The sequence below is a fragment of the Vombatus ursinus genome, unplaced genomic scaffold (genome assembly GCF_900497805.2).
Source record: "Vombatus ursinus unplaced genomic scaffold, bare-nosed wombat genome assembly UNPS02014781.1, whole genome shotgun sequence".
Taxonomy (NCBI): Eukaryota; Metazoa; Chordata; class Mammalia; order Diprotodontia; family Vombatidae; genus Vombatus; species Vombatus ursinus.
The window spans coordinates 8,576,390-8,584,463 of NW_020954559.1; positions in this window are offsets into that span (position 1 = coordinate 8,576,390).

An 8,074-nucleotide genomic window follows, 5' to 3' on the forward strand; every position below is an offset into this window, starting at 1 on the left:
TAGGACTTGGACTCAGGGCTTTTCTCTCTAGCACTCTTCATCATTCCATTCTGTCTTTTATGTGGCAATAGTGCTTCCTTTGCTCAATATTCATGGATGGCTCACTGGAATCTGTGAAGAGGTCTAGAGGTTTGGGGTGCTCGGACCCCAAGATCGCAACATGGGCCCTGCCTAAATGAATTCAACCCAAATCTTCTTCCAACCAGAGAAAAAGCTTATTAGAGATAAATCATATAGGCAGACTCTTAAGGAATCTGAACATTAGTAACGCCCATAGGGACAAGTGGGCATGAGAAAATCTCAGCGTTTGAATGGGGGCCAGGGTGGATCTTATATACACTAAAGTAACTTTGGGTGGCCAGAGGAAGTGGGGGGGGGTGTTGGGAAAAGGGTCTAGGTGAGGATTCTGATTGGAAGCTCTCAGAGATTGAATAAACAATGGGAATAGATAATGAAGGGAACTAGAAGGAGGAAGTTTGAAATGCATCTGAATAAGATCAAAAGGTAGGGCCAGGGCTTTCAAAGGGAGATGAGGGGAGTCAATAAGGAACCTAAAAATTTAAAGGTGTTCTGGGACCCATAGACAAAAGGGAGCCAGATTCTTTTTAGGGCTAGGGGCAAAGGTGCATCTGAATAAGATCAAAAGGTAGGGTTAAGGCTTTCAAAGGGAGATAAGGAGCTGGGGCCTGTAGAGCCAGATTCCCTTTGGGGCAAGGGGTGAAGATCTAGGCTTGGGCCCATACCCTATTATCTACAGTATCTATCAAACATTCACAACGCTCTATCTTTTTCTCCAAGTCCAACCTACCCTTTCCCTATAAAGCGTCCTGCACATAATTTATGTTCTAGCTAAACCAAACTATTCTCTGTTGCTTGTTCTTATCTTGTTCTTCGTTCACTCTGTTCCTTCACACTGGGAATAGACTTGCCTCTCATCTCCAGAACCTGTTAAAGTCCCTCCCATTCTTCAATGCTCCCTGACTTTACCTACCCCCCCAAGTTGAAAGTTGTCTCACCCTCAAATTTTTCATAGCATTTTGCATTATCTTCACTCTTGACCTTAGAATCATAAGTAATTTGTATGCGTATCTTTCCCTTCATTAAATTATAGACTCCCTGAAAAAAGATTCTTTATAGCATTCAGCATTTATCATAGTGCCTTCCACATAGCAGGTGCCTAATGGATGTTTATTAAATTGAACCCAGTGTCCATCTACTATTCCTTTCTTCATTTCAGCTGCATTTTTTCCAGTCTTAGTTTTGGTCATCACCCCATCTCTATCTCATTTCATCTCCACTTGAAATGAAAACTTACATTAAGAATGAATGAAAAATAACTTATTAGAAATTATGTGAAAGGCTATGTGGTAAAGGCCAAATACTTTCAAAGAGTTCACTTTCTAATTAGGGAAGAAAATACAGTTAGGTGGTTTCAACTTCAAGTCAGATGGAAGGACCTATGATTCTTACGATGCAACAACAAAACACAGAATAATGTACCATCTTTAATGTTTTATTTGCTGATAGAAAACATCCACTTCTGAAAAAGGCTAAAGACTTTTGTGGTAAGAACTTTCTTTTCCAGATCTTTAATATCTGTGACTGCTGACTCAATAGGGACTGACATACTTACAGAAGCAGTTTTCATGCTGTGACAATGACCCATTGGTGAGTTATGGGGGTGTCTACAGCAGGTATGTGAATACCTCTAGTGGAAAAGACAGGTGAGAACTTTTTTTTTCAATGGACATGAACGTGGCTGAAGTAGATTCTATCGAACACTTAGAGCTTGGTCAGACAATGAAGACACTGAATCCCGGGCCATCTTCACTCGACTTGATTTTTGTCCTGCCACTGGATGCCCATGACTCTGGCAGAGAGAATGAGGCTGATGATTTTGTGCAACTCTGCTTCATTTAAATCCAATTCATGTGTGAGTCAAGACATCACTCTGTTGTATCATTGGTCCACTTTGAAAACAAAGGACAAACAACAACAATAATGGAAGTCAGTTCAAAGAGAAGTGAAAACAAAAGAAATATATCTTACCCTAGCTTTCATAGGCTGATCACTCTTTAAGTGATTTAAGTGATTAAGGACTCTTTAAGTCCATAATACACTTCAATTATAGGAAGTGTCCAATAACCATTCCATGATTGAATGAAGTAGAAACTCCATGTAATAGTAAGAGTTCTATAGAAAGATTTGCAGCATTATTAGGTAGACTGTTTGTAGAGGATTGATTCAAGGACATAGACAAGAATCACATAAAAAGGCATGGATGAGTTACCATTTTTACCCTTTTGCCTGAAAGCTCATATCTATTGATGTATTAATGGGTATTCTAATGCAGAATGTGGTATTCCCCAACTTGCATTTAAATTGACAGGGCCTTCAGAGGGCTGACCACCCTTGGGTTCTAGGGTTAACTCTGCGGGTCCTCATTCCTACCATTAGCTCATGAGCCCCAACCAGTGTGCCAGTTGCTCCCCATTAACAATCACCCAGTAGATACAATTAGCTCTTAAATCATTTACTTAAATGACATAGCAAGAATAGTAATTATAAAACATTTCCCATAAACTTGGGGCACATTGTCCTACAAATACATATAGCACAAATGAAAAAAAAGTTAACAAAAACTATGTAATGGTACTGGGGGACATGTGTAGAGTACAAATGTGTCAAAGGCAATTAAATCTACTAGCATGGCAGGGCCTTAGAAATACTTTTTCTCATCATAGAACCTTATATAGCTCCCCTTTCATGCAGCATATCTGCTGGTGGGCTTCTAGGGCATATTTCTCTCCATAGTTCAAATTTGAATGTGAGGGCTAACTCCTTGAAGCTGCTTTTTGCTTCAGAGGGCTTCAGCTCAGCTGGGCTTCTAGGTGCAGAGGTTCCAAAACTGGGTGATACCACCCCCTGGGGGCACTGAACTGATCCAAGGGGGCAGTAGTAACCTCGGGTGCAATTGGGGGAGGGCATTGAATAAAAATAAGGGGGCCATGGAAGAATAAGGAAAGAAGAGAAGATAAGAAAATTTTGAAAAAAAGTTTTTACATGTTTCATCTGTAGTATAACAGAGTTAAAGTCATAGTGATTACATTATTTTCCAAATAAACACACAAAATGCAAGTTATATCTGATCAGTGGTCAAGTCCGCTGACAGGTCTTTACAAGCAAACATTGGCGGGCAAGTGTGTGGTGCATTGTCAGAAAGTCCAGCAAGCATTGGCGGGAATATGTGCATGTAATGACTTCTTTACAATATGATATTATATGGTTACATAATGTAATATTGCATCATCAAAATTTCAATGCAGAAAAACCCCACAAATTTACAATAAATTATTAAATTTAAGATGCATAATAAAAAACATGTTTTATATATTTTTGAAGTAATGCAAATTTTAAAAAAATGTTAAGGGACTAAAGAAAGTAGATTTCCAGTAGGGTTCTGAGTATTTTTTTTTAAAAGGGGGAAGTAGGCCAAACAAGTTTGGGAACCTCTGTTCTAGGATATACTTCTCTCCACAGTTCAAATTTTGATTGTGAGGACTAACTCTTGAAGCCATTCCTCCTTCAGATAATTGTCTATGTATCTATGTCTGTCTGGCTTGTCTCTTCTCCCTTCCTGTTGTTGAATCTCCTACTGGCCCATTACTTCTGGTAACATGGCCTGTGAAGGGGAGGGAAAAAAAGTCCTCCTTGCTTGCTGCCCTCTGATATAGACACAGGGGTCTCTTCCATAACTGCGACCCACTCTTAAATTCTGAAACTTGTCCAGGGTCTAGCAATTTAAAGTCCACAGAAACATGTCTAACCTGCATACTCAGTTATGTTCTTCCCCTAATGACCCAATTAGAGATGTATTCAAATCTTACAAAGAGATTAGGGCATATATACATGTTTACACATTAAACAAGCATCATTTGTGACTATAGTCTGTGGCTACTTCAACTGATTTGGAGAGGAAGGGGAATCATCCTATCTTATACCAAGTAAAAGGAATAGCAATGATCAGGGAAGGAGGGAATGATCAGGGGAAGGGAGGAAGAAAGATAAAAAATGTGTTTGAGAAACAGTAACTTGTAGCTTGTTTGGCACAGAGAAAGTAAGCAAGGATATGATGGAACATATGGTTATAAGGATAGATTAGGGTCAGGTTGTGGAGGGCCTTAAATACTAAGAAAGAGTTTATCCTCTATTGTTAGTCAATGACAAGCTTCCAAAGGCTTATAAGCAAACAAAAGCAAAAATGCGTATTAAGAACCACTAGTGTGGCAGAGACTAAAGCAGTTGAAGGGCAACTGAGTTGATGTGCTAACAAAATTTTGACTTTGTGCGCTGATTTGGATTATAGGTATCCTGGCTTCCTTTCACTAACATGTAGGATTCAATTGGCCATACAAAAAATTTAATAACATTTAGACCTTTGTAAAAGTTCCAGGACCTAGGGGTAGCAATTAGGTGTTTTAGATTGGATAAATAAATAATCAGCTACTAACTCACTGAATTCTTTACTTTCTCACAACTGTTGGCATGTTGTTTAGTTATAGTCATGGTTGGTTGTCACGTAACTGCTACACTCTCTCTGCCTGTGTTTTTTCTTTATATAAAATAGAGAAGACAGACAATGCTGCTCTAGCAATGAAAGTTGGTGTTTTATACGTAATGATAAAACCCTCAGAAGCCACAAAAATGTTTACACAAAGGTTGTATAAAGTTAAGGTAAGAAGAGACTGTGGAGATCACCTAATTTTATAGGACCATTCAGTTGATCTGGGGGTGACCTTTGTAACTATCTTGTCCAATCCTGTCATTTTAGAGTTGTAAAAACTGAGGCCAGGAAAGACGAAGACTTTTCTGGGGTCACTCTAATAGTGTCAGAGGAAAGGTTCAACCCTCTCATTTTAAAGACGAGAAAACTGAGGCTAAAGTGGGCAAGTGACTTGCCCTTGGACATAAAGCCGCCAGAGACTGGGCTTCGCTCAGGTCTCCTGGTGCTAAATTCTTTTTATACATTACACTGTTTCTCACATGAGTCTTTGTTGCTAGAGAAGGAAAAAATTACAAGTGTGGACTTGTTTTTAACCAAGTCTGGTGTTACTAGTATCAGTGCCTGTTTTCTAATTTGCCTTTTGAAGCTTTTTTTGCTTTGATTTTTACCCTAATTGTATCTATGCCATTTTCACACTAGTTATGTTTTTGTTGTATTATTCCCATAAATATCTTTGAAAATACTTCACGTGTAGCATTAGCACTCATGTAATGTCACATCTTGAGAATGTATTTCAAAGCCATCCAATAAGAGCAAGAGATAATGAGCAGATGAACAGCTTACTTACTATACCCATATCCATGTAATGGTTGCCATGTAATGGCTCTAGACACAGAGCCCCCCTCCCCCCCCAAACACATACATATTGAGTAGAGCCCCTTTGGAGGATTTTTGGAAGGAAATAGGATGACAAGTCATGGGATCATGGATTTAGAGTTGGAATGGGCCTTTGGGGTCATCTTAGTAAAACCCTCCTTAGTTTACAGAGAATGAAATATAACAAGGAAGATAAAATGATTCATGCAAGTGAATTTAGAGATCATCTAATACAACATTTTTATTTTACAGATAAGAAAATGGAGACCCAATGAAGTTAAGTGATTTTTCTCAGGTCAAACAGATAGTAGGATGGTTATGTTGAAGCTATTCATTGAACTCTAGTCTTCTGATTCCAAATCCAGTATTCAAACAAAAATAAATAAAACTAGTACAGCCTCTCCTCACCCTGGTTTTTTTTTTTTCTTCTAAACTTGATTGCTGTAGAGCAGAGGAAGCAGATTCTCCCCAGGTAAAATTCTTCTATACAACCAGATTGAAATCTAATTGGGAAATATTTTACAAACTAAATGAAAATATGATACCATATAGATAATGTTTATTTCTGGTTTTCTAAATCAATATGCAACCTACAGGGATCTGTTTTAATTTGAGTTTGACCGCACTGGTATGGAGGATTGAAAGAGATGAAAAGATTTCAATCTATGCCACTGGAGATCATAGATAGGTGAGATCATAAATACATTAATATATTTGTAAAGTTCTCCTTGTCCATGAAGTCTTTAATTCCTATTCTTATTATTTCTCTGAAGGGCAGTAGTATTTGTCATTGAGAGGGAGGGTGTTATATAAAGAACTCTAAACTTTGCACCAGGAAAGACGTAGATTCAAAACCAGATCTCAGATTTTACTGGTTATGTGTTGATAGACCTCTCTGATACCTGTTTTCCACATTCATAAAAATAAGATCTGTACTATCTGTAAATAATAACAGCAACAACAACAAAATCTAGTACTAATATTGCACCTACTATGTGCCAGGCACTGTATGAAGCACTTTACAAATATTCTCTGATTTGATCTTCACAATAACCCTGGGAGGTAGGCATTATTACCCCCATTTTACAATTGAGGAAACTGAGGCAAACATAGGTGAATAGTATCCACCTAGTGTCTGATACCAGTTTTTAACTCCTCTTCCTGACTGTAGATACTGCCTCATAAGGGAAATATAAGATTCCCCTTACAGAGTTGTTATAAGGGTCAAATGAAATTATGTATGCAAAGTAGTGAAGGGATTTTTGGATCTTGAGTCAGAATTCTTGGGTTTAAATCCTGGCTCTCCTACTCAATAACTGTATGGACTTGGGCAAGTCTCTTAAGTTCTCTGGGTATCCATTTCCTCATCTATGGAAAAGAAGTTTGAATTAAATTAATCTCCAAGGTTCCTTCCTGCTCTAAATCTATGATCCTCTGGATTTAAAATAAATCAGTATTAACACTATGTCATTATATAATTATTCCTAGCTTGTGAGTCTTCTTCACCCAATGGGATCATAAATTCCTCAAGGACAGGCTAATAAATGAACATTTCTTTTGTGTTTTCCACAAAACCTAGCCCCAGTTCTGGATGTGCACAAGACACCCAGGAACCATGATCACCATATCCTTTCAGTGAGCCTGTCATACTTTGAATGTAGCTGTTTCTCCTTTTAGATAAAAATCATATAAGCATTTGCTTCTGGAAAGTGAGGTAAAAAAAAAATAGACCTCTTAGTTACTCTTGTATTAAATGTGTTACGGCTCCATTCCTATGCTGTTTTCCATGATTCTGTTAATATGGCTCAAAGTCAAGTGGAGATTTAGAAAATACCTGGATCATTTTATATTAATCAAATATAAGTAGATATTAATATTAAATATATATTAAATATAAGTAGATACTAATCAAATATAAATATAAGTAGGCCAGCCAGTAAACTCAAAGTGCCAGATCCTTGGCAATTGTCAGGGAATTTCACTTATATTTAGTGGAGAAATCATGGTAGCTTGCCATAATATCTAGCAAGATTATGAGAGGAATTAAAATTACACATGTGCTAACAAATATTGACCTATATAGATATTTGCACAAGTCAGTATCTGAGAAGAATGAAGGCCTAGAGGCCTAGAGAGCTGGCCTTGGAGGTCAGGAGCACTGGTTTTAAGATCTGGCTCTGAGATAGACTAACTGTGAACCTGGACAAGCAAGATATTTATTCCCTTAGTCCCCTGGTAGCTCCTTAAAACTATAGGAATAGACCTGAATCTATACCATAGGTTCTGATCTGCTCTTGGTAAAGGATGATTCCTTACCATGGAGCTCCCTCTATTCTAATGAAAATATAGATCTTGTCACCCTCCCCCCGCCAAAAAACAAAGGCTATTTCTAGACCATCAGAGTCACCTGAAATAACCTGATTAGAAATGTACTACTCTGGAAGTTGTCTGACAGACAGTCCAAGGCCCCAATGAACCTCACTCCTTTCTAGCTCTGGTGGTGATATCTGAAGAGGTAACATTTATCTTGACTGCGCTAAGTTCTGCTCAGTAGGAGATCTTACTGAAAGACTAGGCAAACAGCACAACTTGCTTCCGATAAGATAAATATTGTGCAGATAATTGTTAACTTGGGAATGATTTCTACTGTGGGGCATACTTAACCATTAGCCAAAATTGAATACGTCTCTCTAC